Source organism: Microtus ochrogaster, chromosome 8 (genome assembly GCF_000317375.1).
Source record: "Microtus ochrogaster isolate Prairie Vole_2 chromosome 8, MicOch1.0, whole genome shotgun sequence".
In the NCBI taxonomy this organism is placed as follows: domain Eukaryota; kingdom Metazoa; phylum Chordata; class Mammalia; order Rodentia; family Cricetidae; genus Microtus; species Microtus ochrogaster.
The window spans coordinates 4,265,841-4,278,108 of record NC_022015.1 but is presented as its reverse complement, the minus strand read 5'-3'; the positions used below and the strand labels follow the sequence as shown (position 1 = coordinate 4,278,108).

The 12,268-nt window shown below is 48.3% G+C and overlaps 1 protein-coding gene across 2 annotated transcripts in view; it reads right to left on the bottom strand.

Annotated features, from left to right (window-relative positions):
- The window catches only part of Tead1 (TEA domain transcription factor 1), a 228,957-nt gene extending 216,695 nt beyond the window's left edge, over window positions 1-12,262 (bottom strand). For both annotated transcript variants that reach the window (XM_013347686.2, XM_013347687.2), the window contains exon 1: window positions 12,122-12,262. The gene's annotated coding sequence lies outside the window, so the exon portion shown is untranslated. The remainder of the gene's footprint in view (window positions 1-12,121) is intronic.
- Between the last annotated feature and the right edge of the window lie 6 nt (window positions 12,263-12,268).

Genomic DNA, 12,268 nt, shown 5'->3' with positions numbered 1-12,268 from the left:
CCCACCCCCCTCCCCAACCCCCCCCTACTTCCACTTCCAAAGGCCAGTCTCAGGTCCTCACTGACTAAAGCCAAAAGCCAGAGCTGACCTTTGCTCTTCCCCCGCCAGACAAATGGAAAGCTCCCCTGGGCCACACCCAGCTGCTTTAAGATCTCAGAGCCGTTTACACTCAAGATAGAGAAAATAGAACCACCAGAGATAAAGTATTGTTCACCGCCCCTTTTCCAAGGCAAAATCATTAACAGAGAAGTCTCTTTGTTTCCACATCAGCCTATCTTAACTCATTCAAATTCCACAATAAAACCTGACAGGTAAATTAATCGTAAATCCTTCGTTAGCATGCATATCTAAGAACTGGCTGTGTGACCTAAGGAAGCTAACTAAACCTCTCGGAGCTTCTCCTTGGGCCTAACTACAAACGGAGCTTTTACATTTAAATGGCTGGTATTTAAGAACTCCTCCCCTACCTGCCCAAATTCCTGCTGGGAAGCCCAGGAATTACCACAACTAAAAAGGTCAAGGGGGTGAACTGGCTTTAAAGGGGCGGTGTGGACTTGGACTCCAGGACTCGTCTCGGGTACCCCAGCAGCTCCAGGGGTAGGCATCCCAACGTCACACTAGATCTAAAGCCCTTTGGTTGGCTGCGGACATGACTCCATGGCATGGCAGAGATCTTGCCTGGCTCCTCTGGGGCCTTGAGCCACATCCCTAGCACAGCTGAGGCCACAGGAGAAACGATAGCAGAGGCTTTCCAGCCCAGCAAAGGGAACAAGCCCCAGACTCCTAGCACGTACCGTCAATGCCCATCTCTCTGTCAGCTGCCTCAAGGAAGACACGCTACCGGGGCTCAAATACCAAACCCAGAGGCTCCAGTCTCCTGGCATCTCAAAGACACTGAACTGAATAACATAATTGAGACAGCACAGCGGGATAAGGCCTGGCCTTTAATCCCAACCCTTGGGGAAGCAGAGGCAGGCGCATCTCTGTGAGTTCAGGGCCAGTCTGATCTACGCAGAGTTTCAGCCCGGCCAGTCAAACTACACAGTGAGACCCTGTCTTAAAAACAATCCAAAAAAAAAAAAAAAACCCCGCTAGGATGGAGTGATACATACTAACTTTTTCCCTCACCAGTAGGAAGGAGAGGGACACCAGCGCAGTCTTCCTAAAGAGCTAGGGAGGCACTGGAAGTCTAAGGACCTTTGCTCCTTCTCCACAAGACCACAAAGCTAAACACCAAAGGCCACACAGGCCTCCTGCCCAGACACTCTCCTTTCTGCCGAATAAACACGGAATCGGACAATCCCTTATTAGAAATGCCATACACCACATGTTATGAACTGGGGCATTCTGAGAGTAAGACAGGGTGCCAAGGCAAGCCACACTGAGCAGAAGCGTCAGAAGCTATAAACAGTGGCCACAGTGCTGAGGAAGACAATCAGGGTGTGACTGAAGGAAGCGAAGTTGGGAAAGGCCCCACGAACGTTCAGACCTCAGAGGCAGAGCAGAGGCTGAAAACTGAGCTGTCAATTAAAGATGACATAGCCTCCTCCCTCCCCGCCTTACATCAATTTACATACTGGACGTGATGGGCAAGTAGCCCCTGTGCCTTCCAGAGGTGACTTTATCTACTTGATCCTTCATGATGTCATTTCATTAGATGCCTTCAAGTTTCAGAGCAGTTGGTGGAAGGCTAGCTTGCCCAGTAAGCACAATTCCCTGGGTTAGATCTCAGCACTCTAGGGGGAAGCAGGAGGGCCAGAAGCTATATGGGTGAACAAGTCTGATGCTAACCTTGGCTACATAAGACCCTCAAATACATAAATAAATATGTAAATAAATGTAATCAGTAACTACAAAGAGCATCCGTCATTCAGGGGCCAGTAACATTACTAGCACACAGGAGGTGAAAGATTTCCCATGCTTTGTAGATGGAGTCTCACATAGCTCTGGCTAGCCTTGAATCCACAGAGATCTGCCTGCATCTGACCCACAGGGCTCAGATTATGCTAAAATGAACCCAGGTTCTTGTACATACTGGGTCAGGGCTCTACCACTGGACTAGACTCCACCCAATATGCTTCACTGGAAATACCTCTGGTTCTTCCTGTCCCCTCACTAAACCCAGCAAACCGATATAAGCTCCTTTCATTAGGTCTAAATATTATTAATCGCTTGAACCACCACAAATTTCATGAGACGTGGCAGGGGTACAACAGACGCCAGTCAGTTCAGTGACCGGATCCTGGGCCCACGACTTTGAAGACACAGCTCACACATTGTAAAAGTTAACCTCTGAAAGTACACAGCACACTAGCTTTCTGGAGAGCCGCTGGGGCGGAGACAGTGTCAAGCTTGAAGTCTTGCTGCCCAATCAGTCTGCCCGTCTGCAAAAGCTGCTGTCCGGCACCACCACCCTCCACCCTCAAACATTTCCAGTTTCAACGTCTTCAGACTGGGAAACTGACGGAGTAGCACACCCTTCCACGCCTGGCTTCCGAGGAGATAAGGAAAGGAGGCCGATAAAATGAAGGTGGTCCCTGGCTCAGGCTCCCACAGAGAGAGCTTTAACTGCTCAGACTGTTCAGCTAGAGTGGCCTTAAAAACTCAGGGTCAATGACACACCCTGAAGTGTACTGAGAATCTGAGCAGAGCAGGACCAGTTAGAAGCAGCTGACTTTAAAAAAAAAAAAAAAAACTACCCACGTGAAATTGTGAAAGAATTCAAAAGAAGGAAAAAACAACAGGCAATCTGACTTCCAAGGAGTCGGCTCACTTGTCCAGGATACCTTGAATTAGACGTTCTCTTACGCTTAACAAACGCCCTATCCTCCTGAATATGCAAATAGCAAGTAATGAGAGAAAAAGGCTGTGCCCAGCTCCCACAGGACCCAAATTACCTACCATGTGAAATGTACATGAGGCCCAGAGAAAAGGGAAGCGTCCTGAAACAGACCAACAGGGCAGTCTTTGGGAGCACAGGGCCAGGGAACTAAGAGCAGCCACTCTGCAGTGTGGAACCATCACTCCAATGCCTCAGCCCATCTTCCAGGTAAGGAACCAGAAGGCAGCCTACTTTAAGTAGTTTCAAGAGGATCAGATGCGGGGAGGCAGAGTTTGTGACTTTGAGGCTAGCCTGGTCTACATCGTGAGCTCCAGAGCAGCCACTATACTAGTGAAACCCTGTCTGAAAAACTAAAATTACAAAGAGGACAGTGTAGTTAGGCGTGATCAGTGTCGCTCCCTGCCACCCAAGGCGCTCTCAGAACCCCAGGGAATTCCAGGCAGGTCCAAGCCCTTGGCGCCATCTCCCTTGAAAAGGCCCCTTCTGACAACGGTCAGCAAAGAAAAGAACTTGAAGACGCCAAGCTCAGAATCAGGATGGAAGCCTCAAAAAGGCTTCTTTCAGACAAATATAAATTACCTATTTATGAAGAATATTCATTTAATTCTTTATTACCACTTGGCAAAGGGAACTTCAACTGTTATGTATTTCCTGAGGGGTCCCTCCACTCACTGCACAGGGGAGAGTGGTTCCTGGAGATGAGGGTAGAGGTGCAGGGCAGCTTCAGCCTTGCCTGGATGAGATCCTGGTTTTCTGAGGAACCACCTCAGCCTTGGCTATTCTCCAAAAGCTACCCTGTAGGCTGACCCCAGGTCATCCCTAAAAAGTCTGGCCTGCACTGAGAGCCCACGGTACAATGCAGTGTGGCTTAGATTTCCAGACAGGCAGGCAGGCAGACACCAGTCACGGTGGTAGTGGCTTGTGTAAGCTTTCCAGAGGCTGAGACAGAAGGATCATGAATTCCAGGCCAAACTGGGCTATATAAAAAGACCTTGTCATGCAGGGCGGGGGTGGCACACACCTTTAATCCCAGCACTTGGGAGGAAGAGGCAGGCGGATCTCTGAGTTCAAGTCCAGCTGGTCTACAGAGCTAGTTCCAGGGCAGTCAAGACTGTACAGAGGAACCCTGTGGGGAATGGGGGGTAGGTAGGGGAAAATCCGGACCTACAAAAAAGGGAGGGGATAAGAGGAGGAAACTTCTAAATGCAGATACCAAAGCCCAAGGTCAGAAAATAATCTCCTCAAGGTCATAGCAGCCAAGACAGCCCAGCACGATCAAGGTCCACACTTTTCCACACAATCTCACCCTGAGCGATGTGACATTCTTAGGTGTGCTCACTACTGCCTCTGTGGCTTGTCTCACACTGATCACACTGGCTGCACGCAGTCTCCAGGCTCTGAAGAGTATCTGTAGTCATATGGAAGATCAGGTTTGCCACGATTCTCCCATTCCCACACACCCAAGCACCAAAACACTGGAGATGCAAGGCTCAGTTGGTAGAGGGCCTGCCTGTCTGCAGGAAGTCTGGGGTTCCGTTGCCGGCACCACACAAACCAGGTGACACAAGCCCATTATCCCATCACTCAGGAAATGGATACAGGACAGTCAGTTCAAAGTCATCCTCAGGTTACAGAGTGAGTCTAGGCCAAACTGAGATAGAGGAGAGAACAATAAAGAGTAAAAACACCCCCTGGGCTGGGGATGTAACTTAGCGGAAGTGTGTGTGTGTGTGTGTGTGTGTGTGTGTGTGTGTGTGTGTGTGATGTTTAGCACCACAAAAGTGAAAATATTAAAATAAACATTTGCCCTTTAGAACTCAGGAAATTCGATACACCTACCTTCCCCACTGACTTGTCACAACCTCTCTGTGCATGTCTTTCTTGGAAGGGCCTAGAGACTGCTCGCTGGCTTCCTTTTCCTGATCACCAAGTTGCTGTCACTGTTCAAAGGCACAGGGGCAGCAGCAGCTCTACAAAGATCAGGAGAATGCCCAAGTGTCCGAGATAGATGCAGAGGAAGCATGAGGACAGGAAGCTGAGCATCGTGGTTCCTGTGAGTCTGATTCAGACTGCTGTTGGGCTCTTACTCTCCTGACCCCTCAGTGCTCCATCGTGCAGGAGGGGCTCTAGAGGCTTCCCTGCTCAAACAGCAGAACCTCAGCAGTCAGAGCAGAAATCTGCTCCTGCAGCCCTGGGAATCACATCTGCAAACAGCTACAGGGCTCTCCAGGGAGCTGGCGATGGCAGACACGGAGAGGATGGTCCAGGTTGTTTCATTGCTTCTTTTGTACAAAAATGTGGGCCAATAAGATGGCACACACACAATCTATACTAATAAATAGCTTTAAAAAGATTTGTGCACACTTTTTTAGTTCCGTGAAGATTCCTCTAAATTCCTAGACACACACAGCCTCACAGATAACTGAGAAATCACTCACCCTGACTCGATCAGAGGATAAAAAGAGAAACAAATAGAACATGGTCCCCTCCCATCTTCAGAGAGGTTTAGAATCAGAGAGCAATGAGAGGTCCAGCCCTTCAGTCTCTATGCTGGTGTTAATGACATAGGCAGGATTAGAGGCTGACCTGGGCATGAAGAAGGAAGAACCCTGAATCAGCCACTAAACAGGTCTTCATGCCCTTAGTTACAAACACAAATGGCAAAATGTGAAAATGGGAGAGGGGTCTCAAGGGTGGGTGTACCCATACAGGTGGAGGTGATGGGGAAAAGGTATCACCCTGGCTTCCCAGGCATGTGTAACTGAGGCAAAAACATCTGCCCAGGAGCTGATAAACCAGTGGTCATGTGCATGGCCAAGTGTCCTAAACCATCCAGCGTGTGCATGGGGCCCTGCAGCTCCAGCCGCTCAGCAATGGAGTGATTCTGACTCGGATTCAGCTTTTACTGGACACCTGAGTGAAATTCTAGAAGCATTTCTTAACAATTCCTGAGTATGAAAAGCAGTCATTTCCTGCCTCCAAATCACAGGCGGCCCTTCCAGACACACATGTCAATCATTTTTGCACTTCATGATGAAGGTGAAAGAAAATTACGGAGGTTTTCTGGATATCTAGCAGAACCCTTTTATCAGACTAGAAACAGCAGCAATGTTATCTCCTCGGTACTTAAAACAAAAGCCAACTCTGAATTAGGGGACCTCTGGGCTCTGCCAATATGAAAGAAGTACTGACAGCCTGCTCTCTGCCAGTCTATCGATGGCAACACCTGAGGACTTTAGGGCGGCACCAGCGTCCCTTTAGCTGATGGGAGCTGACTTTCACCACCATTGTCTCCGGTAGACTCCGAATGAGGAGGCAGCCGGGGAGTAAAGGACTGAACGAGATCCTTCCAATGGAAACATGGGCTCACAATGGTTTTGGAATGAGACCCAAGCACACCCCAGGCCGGGTGATGGGTGATCTGAAAATGAGGCATATCAAAGTGCTATTGATAAGCTGACTCACTAGACAGCTTATCTGAGGCCCTCATGGGCCATATGGTGCCCCAACTTCTGCTGCCTGTTGCTGCCACAACAATAGGCTCGCCTGCCCAGAAAGCACCGTTGTGGGACAGGAGCCCAGCAGCAGAGGCATGTCGGCCGCTATGGTGTTTACATTTCATTTTGTGCCATTAACTTTGTGTTTCCCCTAGTGGGGACTTGAAACACATACCACACACACTTCATGTCAGACACCAGGGCTACCTGCAGAACGCACATGTGTGCGCTGCATATGCACTTGTGAGTGGGGACAGAGCAGGTGAACAAGAAAAGCAGATGTCAACTTCAGAACTGGAACATGGCTGGTGGGGGGAGGGTGAGCAGGCAGGCTCCCAGCTAGCGCAGGAGCAGACAATGCCCTTTTCTCAAAAAAACACTTGGGCCAGGCGGGCCTCGGGGAGTGGCTATTTAAAACGCTTAGCTCCTTTTATTCCACCACTATGGAAGTGAATTCAGTTCTACGGGGCCAGAGCAAATGAAGTCATTTGGTGTTTGCAGGTTCTCTGCACTTCGGCAACAGGATTCAGGGCATCTAAGTTGTCCTTTCTTCATTAACTTCATTTTCCTTGAAAAAGATAACAAGGTCATAGAAAAATTGTAGGCTATGGGGCCCTGGGATGGATGCTGTCAAAGCCATCAGGAAGTCATGGTGTGAAGGCAAACAGGTATTGCCTTCCAAAGGCTTGGCATGAAAGATTGACAGGATCTTTTGTCAAACGAATTCATGTGTCTTCCTATTTTCCTAGAGATTTTCCTGTCTTTGCAGAAGATCATAAAATATTCATCTATCCAATTGACTATCTATTAGAGAAAAGACACTGGTTTGCTGTGAGAACGCTGCAGCTGGAGCATCAGGTGACAGTCCCTGAGGTGACTGAAAGCAAAAATGGAGGCAGCCAGCTCCCCCTCAACACCCACAGCAGAATACTACAAAGTGAATACTGGTTTTCTCTGCCCACCGCCATCCCCACACCTAAGTGGACAACAGTCTTGGATCTTGGATGAACTTCTCAAATTTTCTGAAACATTCTCAGATTTAAAAAAAAAAAAAAAAACCTTTCAAGTTAAATTGAGATTGCACTTGAACTCCATCCAAGAGCAAAGCTGAACTGAATTATGATAATTAGAATGCTGTGCCTATATTTTTTTAAAAGGCAGCACAGTGATGTATTTTTTTTAAAGTTCATTCCAGAGAATACAAGTTCAGTGCATTCTCACATAATTAGCATTTCCCGCCATCAGCAGCAGTTTTTCAGGACCCATCAGTGCTGCCGTGTACTCTCAGACCTCAGAGCTGGTCATCTTTTGCACGTGCGTCCAAACCCGCCAGATCCTGTGAGTCCCCAGAACGTCCCCCTGCAGAGGCGGATGCTTAATCTCTTCATCAGTGAATTAGTCCACATTTAAGTCTAAGCTCATTTTCCAACACCGTCTTTCCCAATTAAAAAAAGTTAATACAGGGTTGACAATAAGGCTCACTTGTTACAGGGGTTCCCTATCATGCATGAGGCCCGGAGTCTGATCCCAAGCAAGGCTATAAACCCAGCCAGCCTGTAATCCAGAGTCTGCAGAGAAGAAGCAGGAGGATCATGAGTTCCGGATCATCCTCTACTATACAGTAGGCTGAAAGTCGGCTGCATGGGATCAGCTTCAGAATGAGAAAAAAAAGCGAATGAAATCACAGGACGGAGCCTTGAAAACTAGAGTGAATATGGAAAGCACCAGGAAAACAAATATCAGCTTGAAATAGGGGTAGGGGTGGGGGGTGCAGAGCCCTCCCTTAGGCTGCCACGAAACTGAAGAGACAGTTTCTCTGAGAGCCATCCCCATTATACAATCAGTAGAGAGATGTGTGTGTGTGTGTGTGTGTGTGTGTGTGTGTGTGTGTGTAAACCACCCTGAGACACCCAACTGCATAAGTGAACAAAATGGGACCTTGGTATCTAAGAGTAGCCCACCCCGTGGGAAACACTGACCCAATCCCTGCCCTGCAAAACCAAGACTTACCATTCACTTGGACCAAGGGAAAAAAAATACACATTTCAAAATTCTCTACTCTGCCCCACTGCAAAAACTGAAGATTTCTGAAGAAATGATCACATTTCAACCTCAAGTTCGAACATGGGACAGCACTAAGGAAGCCCATAAAAAAGAGCCTCAAAGGACTGGCAACTAGGTTCACAGCTTTGAAACTAAACAAAAACCGTCCAAAAAACGAAGAACCAAAATATTCCAGTTACACACTATGTCCTGGAAGCCAGAAGCATGGAATACCCTGTTCAGAGAGGCACAACAGCTGCCGCACAACGGGGTCTAGATTAGTGTCTATCCAAAAGCCCAGGCCTGAGATGCCACTAAGGACAGACCCAATTTGATCCTGTACCTGATGAATATGAAACAAAGCATATTGATACTACATGACTTAGGTCCCAACTTCAAAATAAGATGACCTAAAGCCCTACGGCTAAGAAAAGGCAACAGAAAGCTAAAAAACATGGTGGCAGCCATCACCAATGCCCAGACAGCCAAGCACAGCCTATGTTAACCAATGAGGGTAAGCAACAATGTATTTTTCATGCTGAGTTCAGATGCAGTGCACAAGCAGCCTACAATTCCAGGCACCGAATTCTGAAAGAGAAGCTGGGCCTGCCTTGATTAACAAAAACGATGTCTTCTTGCAGCTTAGGGGAGAAAACTGGGTGAACGCTTGCTTTAGTCAGTATTTCTTAAACCTCTGGGGGTTGGGGGGGTCAGACTCTACTCAAAGTTTTACCACTCAACAGATTCGGCACAGCTCTAACTCAGAAATACATATGTATACTTTTTTTCTGCTTTCATACTTTCTTTGCTGGAAAACAGAATTCAAGCACCAAAAATGGTAGCTTCGAAGTGAGAGCCCTAATTTTTCTGCGTGGCTAGGGTCATTATTTTTAGGCCCGCCGGATCATACACAGTTATCTGCGCCGACCTCTGTGGTGATAAGACACCATCACAATTTCCATTTGCAAGCAGTAGAATTATGCTCACAATTAACCCGTAACACATGAGATTAAAGAGGAAAACAATCCTACAGATGTCCAGGCTCTTCTCATAAAAATCGCCATGGATTAGGGGCGGAGGGGATCTATCCATTTCCAAAGCAGGCAACTCCGTAATGCTGCTAATGGCTTGTCTCATGCTTGGGGTCTCCGGTCTCTCAACTGCTCTTGTTATAGACTTGTCCACAGACAGTATGATGCGAAATGCAGTCTGGACCAGTGACTACAAGGATATTCCTCCCCAGAGAGTCCCATGAAGATATACCTTCTTACATCTCCGTCTGTGTATATCAGAACCAACTAAAATCAACACTGGTTATGGACTAATGAACTCATTTTTTTTCTTAGTTTTCTGCTTTCTCTAATCAGAAGACGCAGGACCCAAACTGAGTATGTGAACATCTAACTCCAGCTGTATACAGCAAATGGGCAGGGGAGAGAAAGCAGGAGGGGCAGGAAGCTGACTCCCCGCCAGGTGACCCTTGAAAGCCCACTCCCACCCTTTCACAGTGCGAGAAAGCGCACACTGTACACAGAACAAGCGAGAGTTACTCATTCAGAGTTTCTGCAGCCTGGGTCAGACTATGCTAGGATGTCTGCCTGCTTCAGATTAAAGGTCACTAACTATATACATAAGTCCTAGCCTTTGCTTGTACAAAACTTCCAATAATCCCAGAGTGTGCCCAGAGTCTATAAAGAAACCTAGGAAGGAGAAACTCACACAAAGATTCTAGCCTCTCCCTCCCCCCTCTTTTTTTTTTAACTCTTTTGTAAAGGCAAAGTGTTTCTCTGGCTTTGTTTCAACTTGTTTAAAAAAAAAAAACATGAAAAGTATTCTAATATTTCCCTAAGTCTGCAGTTTAAACAATACTTGCCATTAAAGTGAAAATAAAATGGTTTTACTGAGGACATCAACAAGACCCAGTAACAGAGACAGCTTATCAGTTCATTTCTTATACCAACAGCAAATAAAAGAATTGTAAACTGTTGAAAACCTGAAACCTGAGAGTCCAGCACAGTTACACATCCAAAGAAATACTACACAAAAATATCTTGTGACCATTTATGGAAACATGGAGATTAGAAAAGTACGCCTTTCCCCTAAAATCACCAACAATTCAAAACCCTGCTATCGACAACGGTTCAAGTAAACGCGTTTGTCTTTCCGGAGCCGCGCTGTAACTGGCTCTACTATTTCCTTCTAAAGAGGAAAGGTTCTTACCAAAGTTGGATCTAAGTCTGACCCTTATAAGCATTCAGATGTGCCTGGGCCCAAAGATCCTGCTATTCACAAAAAAGCGCAGACTGGGCTGAAAGGCGGAAGCCCCTGGCACAGTCTGTGCAGCCTGAGGACTATTCCCAGCCCCAGTCTCAAGGCAGATTAGCCCCCACCCGAGAGCTCAGGCTTGCACAGACAAGCCACCCCTTGGCTCCCGGTAGATCGCATCTCCCTAACGGGAAGGATCTGTCCACCCGGGGAACCACCTGCAGGTACTTAGCACACCCGATGCCACCAGACCACCTAAACTTCCAGAACGAATACAGGCCACAAGGCGGGGAGGAGACTGAGTTCTGTTACTTTGCATTATCTGTAGGAATTGAAATATTTTCCTTTTCACTATTTTGAAATCTGATCGTATTTACAGACCTTTTTGCCCCAAGGGCCTCGGCTCCTTTCAAATGTGCTATTTTAAAACCCGGCCTTTCTACGCTCCCGATTCCTGGAATATCTGTCCGTAAGTTTCCAGCGCTGACTGAGATCAATTTGCATTTCTGTAAATCACAGACAGCTTCTAAGAACTTAACAAGCCTCCTGAGAAACGCTGGTGGCTGGTATTTCATTGTTTCATAAATATTTTTATACGGGTGACACCATTCAACTTTAAATAAATCTTTAAAAAGAAAGACGATTAAAAAGAGAGGAAAACTGTGGTCTGGGTTTTATTTTCGTGGGAAGAAGTGTGGACCCCTCATTGTTTTCGACTTCTTGGAAAGTAGCTTTGATTTTTTTTTAAGAAATAAATTTAAAAAAAAAAAGAAAGAAAGAAAAACTCCTAGAAGTTGAACTTTCTTTCAAACGGGCCTCTGGACTTTGAAAACAAGTGGTGCTGCCGCGAACAAAGGCTAAAAGTGTCCCCAGATTTCTTTGCCCTCCTGGGGATCGTTTCTCCTCCAATAAACAAACAAATCCCCCAGTATTTCCTACCGAGGGGAAGTTTTCCAGGGAGAGTCGGCTCCCGGGTTTGGTGGTAACTGCGACTCAGTCTTTTTTGGACACAATGTTTCTGCTGACTCCTGAAAATTTTCCACTTGAATGTGCACTGGAGCGGCGGCGGCGGCGGCGGCGGCAGCGCTGGAGAGGCGGCAAGGGCGAGAGAGCCCTCTTTCATCTCCGGGGAGGAGGAGCCCGGGTCGGCGCGGACCCCGAAGGGGCAGGGCGCCGGGGGAGTCGCCGAGCTGCAGGCTCTAGGCTGCGCACCGGACGCTCTCCCCACCCGCGATCGCGCGGAACTCGGTGCTTCCCGGACAAGGAGCGAGGAGCGCGGGAGAGAAGAACGCGGGAGAAGAGGGGCGCGCAGAAGAGAGGAGCGGGGCCGCCTGTTGCCGCGCGGGGCTGCGGCCCAACTTGCAGGGCGGAGCGGCCGCTCCCCTCCGAGAGCCCCGGGAGCCGCACACAAAGCACCGATTGCGGTGACGCCTAGGCAGCCCGCGCCCCCGCGTCCGCCCCGCGCGCAACTTACCTCGGCCGCCCGAGCTGGCGCGGCAAACTTCGGGACGCTGGGCCGTCGCCCCTGAGCTGCTCCAGCCGGTACTCCCCGCGGTGCTCCCGCACCGGGCCGCCCCAGGCCAGCCTCGCCGGCTCCCGGGACTGGCAGGGCGCGCCGGGG